Raw genomic sequence first — 13,609 nt, 5'->3', positions numbered from 1 at the left:
AATTTGTGCATTTATGGTGTCATATTTAATTTCATGATTTTATGTTACTTATGTGAGGGGTATGATGAATATAGCGACAGGCACATGGACTTTGGCATTCTAGATGCCCAATGAAGGGTGCATTCGGGTGCAAAGTGGTGCAGTCGCCATGGTAACCAAAGCACTTTTCCTTACCAGTTTTTACCTAGTTTGCATCAGAACTGCCCTGTTCCCAAATACCTACATCCCTGTTATACACCAAATCTCCAGGACCACATTTTATGTTTGTATCTCTAGCAGCCAGCATATAAAGTTGTGTCTGTATTTACATTATAAATATATCTACTCAGGATGAGTTTGTAAATAAAACAAGTGGTCAGTAAATGCATTAGATCAAAAATATTGGCATATAACACTATTAACAATGTTTAAGTGAGTGGCTATTGAGTGTTTTATGCTCCCAACAATAATAAGCGATGTAACATTATTTTAAACAGCCATTAACCCATCCTGCTGTAGAACTGCTATAAAAAAGGGTATGCTAGCACTGCTCCATTGCAAATATCTCCAAATGTACTGAATTTGAACTGCCTGTAATTATTTGGAAAGTGCATAATAAATAGATTTAACACAGAACACCTTAACCTAGTAATTAATATGTAGGGTAAGACATACAGACACCATGTGGTGTGATACATACATTGCTTATATCCTGTGTCTGCTGTAATATTGAAGCCCTTATCTTATGGCAGAAAGCAGCTGCAGCAGAATGCATTACATACGTGTTCAAGAATTTGGAGTTATGTTGTCATTACTTGATACTTGTAGTCACTGCAGGTATTACTCTGCCAGCATATGCTCCACACCGCATGCATGATGACAAATGGGGTCTGCCCAAACACACGAGCCTTTAAAATGGCCCACACAAACCTCTGTAACACAGTCAAGACAACAAGTGATCCTGTGGGTTTAAAGTTGCAAATTTCTTTTATAACTTAAACATGTGGGATAAATAAATATATATATATATATTGAGTCTGGTTTGAAAAAATGGTTTGATATATCACCATAGCAACAAATGAAATACCCCATTTCATTGTGCTTGACCAATGGCATTTATGCTTTATGTTAATGGAGCATGTGTGTTGCTCATCTAGTAATGAAGAGAAATCAACCTACACTGTTCTGGAGCATTGTATTTTATGTGTGCCATTAATGATCCATGGTCAATGTTATATAGTGAATATTGTACATGTACAATACTATAGCTGTAAGCGTTATAGATGAGCAATACTATAACTATACTAAAAGTTAAGTGAATGTAGCCATTTTAGCAAAGGAGAAAAATGTGTCTTTATTTGAAGTTGATGCTGTTTATTGTGCAAAGGTGTAATATTGCGTAAGCTTTTGTGATGTCAGATGTCTCCTCTTTGAATAGAATATCAAGAACAGAGCTCTGAGGTCCAGAATACTTTTGCAGGCTCTAGAAAATGTATCAAATAAAGTGTTCATGCTACAACTAAATTGAATACCTACACAGTAGAACCATGGATCCTTATGTACCCATTTGCCCATGTATTTAACCCACTTATTTAAACCCAGTTTGTTGCCAGATCATTATGGCTCCATGTGCTCATAGATCTTACAGTCAGTAAATTCAAATTCTCACATATTATTTTTTACTAAGATATCTAATTCTTAGAATTTTAAGACTGTGTTTTTGAGTAACATCGAATGACGGCACATGGTCTAGAAGAAGAGGAAAAACAAGGTTTTATAGAGAGGATATAAATGTAATAAGAAGTTGATGTAAACGTAAAAGGCAAGGGTTGGGGGAACTTTAAGAAAGGTTTCCAATATGTAACAAAGATGTGGGGAAGTGTAAAATAATGTGTTTATGTGAGCAAGAAATGGGATGCAGTGGCATTGGAAGAGGTAGATGTGCTCTCTGAGCAGGTAAACTGTAGTAACTAAACATACTGTGTCTTTATACAACATAACACATACACGTGTGGGTGGAAATGGACAAAAGACAATAATCTCCATTCCTAAACCCATTATTCTCTTTACCAAATGAGAAGTAATTTGGAAAAAAAAAAGTAACAAAATGTCTGAGACAATATCATTCAATGTGAAAGATGATAGTCTGCACAAAAAAAAGTTGGAGACAGTATACATGGGAAACATAAAAAAAAACAGTTGTCTTCATCATCAAGGAAGCAAAATAAACTACAAATCGATTTTGCTTTAAATATCAGCTAAATATATTCTTAAAAAGCCAGAGAGGTGCCAGAAACAATTTATTTCCTACCAGTGCAAGTTGAGACATTAAGTGGCAATTCTATTTCCATTAGCTAAATTTGGCAAATATGCAACTGTTTTAAGATATTGTCAATAGCCATTGTGCAATTAAGCATGTGTACTGGTGCCTTATTAAATTGCCCTTTTCAATAAGGCATTATAAACTTGAAGTTCACTTTGTTAGATTTTATATAAAAATATGTAGTCTACAGATTAATGAAGTAAACGCAGTTTTAATACTGCTAACAGCGAGGAGTATCCCAGTACGTACGAAGGTACCTGTTCTACTTTAAGAAATGTCTCTTTATTTTTTATAATTTTGTTCCTCTGACTTTTATTTTAAGCATATTACAGGCACCTTTAGGGTCCCCCTAAAAATAGGACACATTATTATAATTTTTAACTTTTCAGGTGTTCACAGCTAACCTTGAAGTTGGTAGGACTAGCTTGGAGGCGGGCAGGGTTGGAGGCAATGCCACTCGCCCACCTTACCCAACTGGCACAGTGAGCAGGCCATGTGGGAGCTGCAATGGAGCTCTTTGCATTTTATTACTTTTACAGCTCCCTGGGCCGGGCAGGGGAGATCAGAGGATCTCCTGAAACAGCCCATGCTCCCCTCTGCCTGCAAAAGCAAGACAGGACAGCAAGACAGCATTAAAATTTCTCTCTTTAGGGTTTTTTCAGTTAAATTGTTTTGTTATGTATAATGTAAAAGTGAGGGGCTGATATGTATTCTGCATAGTAAATGTATTTTTTTTATACTGTTATAAGTTATAATTATGTGATAACATGGGAGCGGGGGTGAGGTTTTGCCAGAGCAGCATTGTTTTTAGGAGAGCAATCAGAATCCGTAAGTGGTTCCACATGCTGCCACATGTACCCCACCTTCTTACACTACTGTTAGCAGGCTTTTATTTTGTTCACTATTTATCCCTCTTGCTTCTTTAGGGTCTTCATCACAGCTTGTGGGTGACACAATATTAATCCACTAGTCAGTTCTTTCTGTTTCACTGGTTCTTAAAAGATTTTTTTACCCGCATGGTATGTTTTTTTCAGTTTTTTGTTCAGATCCCAGGTGTGCCTGGTCACAAAACGATTGAGAAACACTTGTAAAACCTTTGTCCTATCATCCAATAATTACTTTGAATTGGCCAGCTGTATATCCACGGCCATTATTGTATACCAGTTTTGATGACTCCATTGATAATGAACACAGAGGCATTCAAGGGATTCTAAGATGAAATCGCCTCACCCGTGTCATAATTGGCCTTAGTATGAAAGTGCTGGACTGTTTCCAAACCATAGCTGCATCTGATATCCTCATAAACGGACATAACATCAGTGCTTGCCAGAGAGTAATTGGATTGCCATAAAAGCCCTTCAATAACATTTAACACATCCAAGGAGTCATTTATAAATACGGGCGAATACCTAGAAAACAGACATACGTTTTAATCTGCATAATCGCACATAGATTCTGTAAAACTGACCTACAAAACTCTGCAACAATAAGTAATGGAATAGCAGTTCTCCTATAGACTACAATGGGAAAGACTGAGATATATTGGCCCAGATTCATTAACTGGAGAAAATGTATATTGCTGTTGTTATATTTTTATATGTCATATATGGAAGGATCACTGTTCAATTACTTGGACACCTTCATGGTACTAGAAGAGTCACACTAGTGTATATGGGCCAGTTGAGGGGGATCAGCAATCTCTCTTGTTACCCACCCAGACCTGCCATCCAAGGTCTAGTTCTAAGGTCAGAATAAGCTTCTGGATATGATATAAAGCAGAAGAAATTGGAAGGCAGGTCATTAAAGTTTGTCATTGGTATTTAAAGCGTTTCCACTTTTGGTCTTGCCTTTGATATTGATATTTAATGTTTGAAAACAGGTTAATAATATAAATATCAAATAAAGCTGGCTGCAGATCACATAGGCCAAAGCCAATAATATCAGCATTCGGCGTAAGCCTGTAATGAAATAGTCCAAACTAAAAGCTTTACAAAACCATAACAAATGTCCTTATGGTGCTAGTTGCATGGCAACAAAAATTGATCTAGTGAACAAAAAAAAATATGCACACACAAAAAAAAATCACTGATGATTTAGTGATTGCTGGTGGCGTGGCAGCTCCTCTACTTTTTATTTTATTATTTTCTCTGACTCAGACTTATGACGGGTGTAAGCAAGGTAGCTGATAATACTTAGCTTTATCAAATTTTATTTCTACTGAGAACCTTGCTGGGCTAATAAATAGAATGGAGAAAAGCAACTTTTTGTTGTATTTACTACACAATGAATAATAGAGCATTTCTTAGGGTACCTCGCCGAAATGTCTATAGGCTTCATTATTTCCATCAAGAAACGCAGTGGAACACTGAAACCTTTTCTACCTTCTGTACCTTATTCCTCTAGTGTAAGGGACTATTGGTATCCTTTGCCCCTTAGTATAGTACCAGAGCCTTTATTAAAATAATTCTTTACTCACATGCAGCACATTTCCTCCTAGTAGTTTGAAATATTTTTTTCTGAAGAGTAGACAAGAACAGAAATAATTCCCCACTAGGAAAGCCCTAATTCCATTTTATTTAATAATTTTCCTAAGTGTAGGAGCAGAAAGTAACATATTCCCGCATCCTAGAACTCTTTCCTCTAGTCTAGGCCTGGATTTTTATTGATATAGTATACTTACATAGCTGTCCCCTTAAGACAGGAGAGTACCAGAATGAAGATAAAGCACTGGTTTAGTAGACTAGGCTCAGTTCCCGAAAGCAAAAATATTATTTTTCAAGGGACGACACGTAAATTAAACAGTGATGCAATCAAATTCACATTGGCATGAAACCAGCTGCCCTTTATAAAAACAAAAGAATGTTTCCGCGAATAATATCACATTTACCTGAAAGTAGAGTTTTAAGTAACCATTTCTAATTACAAAGGGTAACATGCACACACACGCTGCTATCCCCTGCCACTCATTCATTCACAGGAAGCTGCTTTAAGAGGGATTGCTAATTTACATTTTTGTATTCTCACACAAAGTTATGTGCTAAGTGAATTGTAATTTATTATTATTATTGCATTTCAACATTAAATTCTAATTCAGGGCATGCTATATCAGGATATTATTTATTGACGGTAAGTTACATTACAGTTGATTAGCAGCTATATGAGGCAAAATATCCGTATTCTGATTCTGTAATATTATCTACATGATACAAGAATAGGAATGAGCACTCTATACTAATTTCATACAGATTTTCGACATTGCCAGTAAATCTATGTTAGTGGTAAAGGACATGTGTATAATTGGACGCAGGCATGCAGGAGACTATAGTGCTAAGGAGATTATATGAGGGCTCGCTGAGGTTAGGCAGTAGCACAAATTATGGCAATAAAGATTCCTTATTGATCTCAACCTCTTTGTTACAGGAGTTGCTCTCTGTGCTACATGATACTCATCTCCTTACTGGCAGACTACACCCTTACTGAAACATAGACTGGAAAAAGTGGAAATATACTACCTGTGTGACAGCTCTGCGCAGGAACATCAAAGGTACAAATTGTGGACATGGACTAATTTAATCTCCGTAAGCAAGTGACCTTAAGAAAAGACACTAAAAGGCTTCATTAGACATTTTGCTGTGACGCAGGATATATCAAGGCTAGCAATAGGCAATTCTATTAACTATGGCTACAGTATGTATTGTTGGCTTTGGTATCAGTCATCTCTAGATTGTAAGCTTGCAAGCTGGACCCCCTCTACCTAATGCATGAGTTTGTATTAGTCTGTCACTTCTAGTCATGTCGTATACCCTGAATATATGTACGTATTGCAAGAAGTGTGTCATACATTGTTGGTGCTGTAGAAAAAATAATAATAATAATAATTAAAACTAGGAAAAATGTCTGATGTGTTTAAAACTGCGTATTTACCATATTATGTAGGTATGTCCCATAAGTGTTGTATGTATTATTAGTTTCATTACTATTGCTTTAGCACAGGTTCTAAACTGGGTCTACACACAGTGAGGATCTCCTTGTGTAATCCAAGGCAGGGCTGCACAATTCCAGTTCTCAAGGGCAGCAAACAAGTAATTCGATGAATATGAAATTGAGATCACTCTGCTCAAGCTGGCATAGAGAAATAGTGTGGCCTGCTTGTAGTCCTCAAGGACAAGAGTTGTATACCCCTGACCTAAGGTCTCTATTTAGCCTCAAATAGCCTCCTGTGCTTACAAACATACCAGCTATGCCCACATTGGGCAAGTCTTTCCAAAAGTATGCATTTCACAATTCAATAATGAAAAACATCAAACTGTCACCAAATTCACTTACTAACTAATTAACTAGTCCGTTATTTTTAACAACTGCTTAATGTTTATTGTTGCATGGACATCTGCAGGAGGGGAAAGGGATCCCCCCCCCTGGATTTTTACCCGCTCTTCAGTAAATCGTCTCCATCATGCTCTTGCCGCCTTGCGCTTGCTGGCTGCATTCAGATGAAGTCAGCACAGCGCAGAGGCAGGTCAGCCGCATCTCTCCAACATCACGTGCCTCCCCGCACTAAGGAGAGTGCGAGGGTCATACATACAACATCTTTATTTGGTGGCGTGAGTTTATATCTAGTGCTCTGGCTTGCTTATTTCCCCCTCTTTTGTTTTTTATAATCCAGTTGTAGTGCCTTGATCATGTATGTATGAATAATGGGGTGCATTCAATAGTGTTAAAACAGATTATATGTTGCAACACTCAGATCAGACAATGACAGCTTGATCCTTCTATTAAGCTTTTGCATCAGGTGTCTCAACCCTTTGTGTGATAATGACAATGCCCTTCCCCTTCGTGACATGGTCAAAAAGGGGCAGAGCATGGATGACATTAAAATTATGCTCCCCCTGAAAACATTCCTGCGGATGCCCACATACTGTAGTGACACCTCTGTATATATCACAAAGATAGCCCTAACCTCAAATCAATCAATCAAAATCTAATTCATATTAATAAAGCATTTTAATAATACTAAAGGCCAGCAATTATATTGTATTTTATTTATTATGTACTATAAGTTTTTCCAGTGTTTATGTGTGTCATCAATGACTATATCCTTTGTTATGAGCAAAGTAGTAGTGTATAAAAAACACAGAGTAGTATAACAGAGTGTCTGCTCTGGGAGTAGCCTTTGCCTATCCGGACTTGAACTGAATTAAGGTTTTGCCTAAGTGTAGCTACATTTAGTTAATATGTCCTCCAACAGAAGACCTACATATACCTACTAGTATACCTACTGTACATACACTGACTAGCATAGATTGGTTTTTTTTATTGTTTTAAGTTTAAGTTTTTTGGAACAAATTGATGTATATGTCAGAGAATGAAGGCTCAAGGTGTAAAAAGCATGATTAATTGCAGCTGCAGACCTAAGGCTTCCAAGTGTTCTACAGAAGTTACCTTCTTGGGGGTTACAAAGAGGTTATAAAGACTGACCATCTTCTATCTCATGATAACAATGTACTTGATGTTGGTAGTGCTTTTAATGATTATGGTGGGGGTGATATGGGGGATATTGGTCCCTCTCAACCGTGCTTTTATATGTCCACATGCACTAAGCTTTGAAGAAGGGATACACCATAGAAACAATTCTACCCTTTACAGCACTGCAGATGTTTCTAATTTAATGAACCTTCCTCGGAAGATTAAAACAAGTGAGATTGGGCAGTTATGCAAGTTGGGTATCTGGGGAAATAACAATTTAAAGGGAGTTTATTCTAAAATGTCAACAGCCTAATATATATTTTTGTCTGGAAAACGTAGGGCATTTAAAGCTTACAGTACATTTCTCTCAAATGACTAGAAACACAATGTCCTACAGAGATTGTAAAAAAAAACACACACACACCAAAAAAACCATAAGCTGTGCTGAAAAGACAGATATATATTTAGTTAGTGGAAATGACACTTAGCCAGCAGACTCACAGCCTGCTAGTAAGACACATAAGCACAAGTCTTTTCATTAATCTAATTCCAACATAACGTAATTACATTGGAAATCACAGATGGTGTCATTCAGCAGCAAGAGGATAAAAAAGTGTTTCTCTTCAACATATTAAGTTAAAACAAGAAGCAAACGAAAAAGGGGTGAAATGTTACCATAAACAAAGTACTGCATAAGGACTCTATTACACAATGAGAACAGGCGTCTTTTTGGAAATATCCACTGCTTCATCTGTCTCAAAATCATCAGTAAAAATTATCTTTCTATTTTTTAAATACAATTTATTTTCCTTACCTTCCCGTTACTTTGTCTTATTTTGAAAATAATGACGTAAAACATATAATAAGTAAAGTTTATTGAATATGAATATGTATCTGATTTTTAACAAAATAAACTTGTTAACCCCATAGTGAGGGTTCTGGCTGTTAAGAATTTGGAGGAATTTGGAATTGCCTTATAAATTAATCACATTGAAATCTTAATAGAATTTATTTGAAAACCTGTGACTTATTTATCATGAATGGTAATTTATGCTACATTATTTTGATTAAGAATCTGAATTTAAAAAAAAAAACATTTCAGATGTGGGTAGCAGAAAGAAAAATGTCTAAAATGAATGTCTTAAATATAACAATTAATTTGTGTTGCACGCAGACATTTCAGTATATGGTAGTTAAGAACGGTGCTGGTTACAGCAAAATAAGGAGTACAAAGAGAGAAAAGTGGACAGGAGATAATAAAGGTACACAACACACAGGTTTTGTGATTCGAAGCAGCAATCTACAGTGGAACATTCCAGGTCTTTAGCTTACAACATGAGAGGGCCAAGAAGAATGAAAAGGTGTTGTAGACTGGGCATAGACAGAAAACGGATGAGTAGGGGCAAGAATGAATAACTGGAAGTGGGCAGGGTTTAGTAAAAATAAAGTAGACATGGCCATCATCAGCACTCGGCCATTCCTAATGTATGCATATCTACTGTATTCTGATAATGTTTCTATGACTAGACAAATGCCTAGAATAAAACCATGTTGAGCTTCTCCTTGCATAGGATGTTAGCAACTACTGCATATCTGTGAACAAACCTATTATCTGTGTCACCCAACTATAGCTTGACTTGACTAATTTAGGGTCACACTCTGTAGCACACATAGCTCTGATCGCAATATGAATGGGTCCAAGCAATATGAACCATATATACATAGTGGATAATAAAAAATAACGTATAATTCCAAGGAAAAACAAGCAACAATTTCCCTCCTATGTTTAATAATTATTAATGTTTCTACACTTCGGTTCCTTAGTCTTGCAAACTCCCCGACAGGGGATTTAAAGGCTGTATGCTGCTGGCACTGAAACTGTCATTTTAAAATGTCTCGGTGACAGCGCTGTATTACTATATCTCACTCATAATGTCAGCAGCCATTTGGCAAGATCACCACTGCATTATACAAAATTCAATTTAGTATAATCATTGCTTGCATCACACTAACCTTCTTCCCTAGGCCTGTGTGATAAATCAATATTGTTAGATGGTTTCTATAATAGGTCCAAGACAAGAGCATTAGTATTTAATTAAGATCCCTGGTATATTTATATATGTCCTAATTAGCAATTCCCACCGTTCACATTTAATTTATAATTTCAATATTTCTTTGCGCTAGAGAGATCGGTTTACATTTCCATAGTCGGTAGTTTCTGAAAATTGCAAGATGCTCGAAAATGGATCAGGTTTATAGTATATATAAACGCAACTGAAGGTGTTAATACCCTACTGTAATTGAACAGAGAAAAACAAACTGCCATCCAAAAATAGTACAAAATGCCGCAAAATAATAGCTGTTTGTATGTTTTTTACCTTGGTATGTGATCTGAAATCAATTTCAGTATATGGTAGATCTACCAGATAACATAGTTGATGACAATTAAATTGTTGGGTTTATATAATGACAATAACGAGCACAGTGCCATCCCACTGGCTATACAGTAACTGTACGTAGCCAAAATAAACTCTTTCAGCAAAACCTTGGTTTTTTTGCCTTCCACCTATTTAGCAAAATCAAATCATTGAATATATTCACAAGAATCTAAAAGAAAGTCAACTTGACAAACTTGCAGCATCCCCTGTGAACTCTTAGAATAACAATAGACATTTTGTTCTACAATTTGTAGGATTCAAATCTTACTTGGTGCAAGTCCTGTTGCCTGTCCCATGAAGAGAACCCATTTTTTGTCATCTACCTACATGACAAAACATTATGGTATATTTGTAAAAAAAAAAAATAATAAAAAAGCACTATATACATAATTAAGCCATTGTGTTTGCTGATCTATTTTTCTAGTGATGTACTTATGCTTTATTGTGTTCTGACATGTGGAATGTTAATGTCTGAAAAATAATATACTTCACTGTACTAGAAATGTTGTTATACTTTCATGGTAATAACTGCTAGGCAATAAATATCTAAGATTATACTCCTAAAATTTCTTGTAGTGCTAGGATTAATATACATTATTATTTCTAACGCCTACATACACCAGCAAGCATAAAGATATTGAACATGATTGTTCAGTTTATAGAAACAAGCATTTACAATGTGATGTTACAATCGCTAACCTCTTAAAAAAACACAGACTGTGAGATTAGTCTGTTATATTTTATTGATTGAGAGCTGTTGAGCTTTTGCTGTTACCATTGTTAATGAGTACTGTTTGCTCATCTCCCACATGATGAGGCTGAGCAAGTCCAGCAAAACCTATATTGATAGAAAGACACTAAAATGGGGCAATTTATAATGTGTATAATTTTCTGATTTATGGAGTCTAACCCAAAAGGCTGTGGGATTTCTATAGTAGTGCATATTGTGTGGGTATATGCACAGATACTAGTGATGGAAAGTTAGGAACCTTAAAGGGAATCCGCTAAAAGAAGATATTGTATTTAGAACAGAGGCTCCTCCTTGTAGGTTCTAAAAACAATTAGGGAATGTGAATGCAGACTCGTCATATCTTGCTTAATCTTCGCAATGGTGCTGTACTGGATTAACATTTTTTGTTACACAAGGAGTAGAAATATGTCTGAGAATTTGACCTCAAAATCATACAGTGTCTCCTCCTACCTCCTGCAGTTCATTTTACGAGAATTTCCTCCAAATTGTCCCGTTTCATATTTTACCTATGCAAACCTGAAAAGGCATCTAGTGTATTTATTCACTGACTTCACTTTGTCATATGGTCATACATTTCTCTAGCAAGAGAAGCAAGAGAAGCAGGGTTATTTGATACGGCCAAGATGACATTCAGCTTATTGAAATATAGAACTCATGGAAGCGGTCCTGTATTATGTTTATCTAGGTCCCATTATGACATATGTTTATGGTTGGTCACGTTGATTATACAAATAGTCTAGTTGTGTCCAGCTAAATTGCACAGACCAACTCCATTGACTTGACTGAAACCGGCCAACTCCTCTATTCACAAAAGTGAACTTGACTATCAACTCAACCAAGATGACTCAGCCCAAGTTGTCTGCTGTCACACACATAGCAACTTATTTAAAAGTACTGAAATCCCTGGCATTAGTATATAGACCTGTACGTGTCTGATTATCGATCTTGTAGTTTATAAATGATTTCCTGAGCAACTTTAGCACCTAAGTCGCTTTTCAAAGTATCTATCTGATTGAATTACAGTATGGCTCTTAACCTTAAGCTTTCTTTACTTACATGTATCAGATTAATGAAATGCATTCACAATTAAGGGTAAAATAACTGACTTTACTGCGTATTACACTTGCGTATGTGTTATTTCATGTTTAATATATTTATAGGTTAATGTACCAAATATAACTAACAATTCAGGAACAGATTCTGAGTTAAATGAACACGGACTTCCTAAAATCTAAGAAGTTCTTAATTCATTCTGTCCAATATCAAAAAGGACTAATACACTTAAAGCTCTTTTCCCATCAGAAAAGGTTGGTTTAGCGTAAAGAGCCAGTGTCTTAGAGCATTTGTAGAAAATCAGAAGGCATGCTAAAAGACAAATTGATCTTTAAAACTGTGTGTTTAAGTCGCTAGCATTTTAGAAGCTGACGCTCGTTTCGTCTTTAACGCTCGTGATGAAATCTTACTGGCTAAAACATAAAATCCTGTAGGATTTTACTTGTTTGCCAATGCATTTTGAAAAGGCCTTACAGCAGTTTGAAGAGCAAACACAATTAGATTTGGAAATTATTCAAGAATCATTTTATCATCCCCTTGAGGTTGCTATGTTAACACAAATGGATTTTACCTTCGATCAGGATTCAACCACTGCTGGGTAGCTTTGATGAAAACACGGGCTGAATGATTCGGAATCCTTTATGGCCATTTGCAAACTTACTTAAATTATACGATAGTTGTAGATATTCCATGAATTACTTTTACAGTAGCTGATGTGGCATTTAATTAACAAATGCAAGTAGAAAGCTGTTTTTTTCTAAGATTGTCCTAGTTTGTTACATTGCAATGAAATAATTCCTGGAAAATCTGAATATTCTTCAAGTTAAGTTAGAGTTATTGTACCAACGTTATGTAGCAGCTCTGTCATTTGCTTTCCAACAGTTTCTCCATCATTTATTTATGCTATGTGTGTATATCCTCAGGGAGGGAGGAAATGATGGTGTTATATTGCTTATGTAATGAGAAATAGCTGTTAGCAGCATAAGACAAGGTTATTTGATAATTAGATATATTTAAAGGCACAGGGTTTGTCTTAGGAAGGTTCTAAAGTGTTTGTAAGCCAGCCCCACAGATTTTCTGTCTGCCTAGTAAATAGTATGAAATGTTGTGTTATCTGCAAAGACTATCTGAAAGATTATTAAAATGTAATGATTTTTTATAAATTTTAAAAAAAATGTATCAATTCCCGTCTGATGTTTATACTATGGGAAAAGCCCATGATTTGGGTGATTATTCCAGTCCACAGGATTTCTTCCAAGGGGGGGGATATCCTCTCCACCTTTGCTTTCTCCCACTCCAGTACCTCCTTCCCATCGCTTGGCTCAAGAGAAGGGTTTCCTGGTGGGAGGCATATGTTAGTTACCCATTAACACGAAAAACTTTTGTTAGTGTTTGTACTGCAGTGTAGCCTCCCAATGCCCAATTTACAGTTTTTAGCTAAATATTTTGTGATTGAATTCATTCATTCACATATAAATGGCGCTTGTTTTTTGTGATGGGCTATAGGGTTAATGTTCTGAACAAAGTTAGCTTTAAAAAAACTTTAACTGAGAACTATTGACTTACAGTACTATCCTGTCCTATCTAATTTACTACCATAAC

This window comes from Spea bombifrons, chromosome 4 (genome assembly GCF_027358695.1).
Source record: "Spea bombifrons isolate aSpeBom1 chromosome 4, aSpeBom1.2.pri, whole genome shotgun sequence".
NCBI classification, from domain to species: domain Eukaryota; kingdom Metazoa; phylum Chordata; class Amphibia; order Anura; family Pelobatidae; genus Spea; species Spea bombifrons.
The sequence above is the reverse complement of the archived record's forward strand: the minus strand, read 5'-3'. Positions refer to the sequence as shown.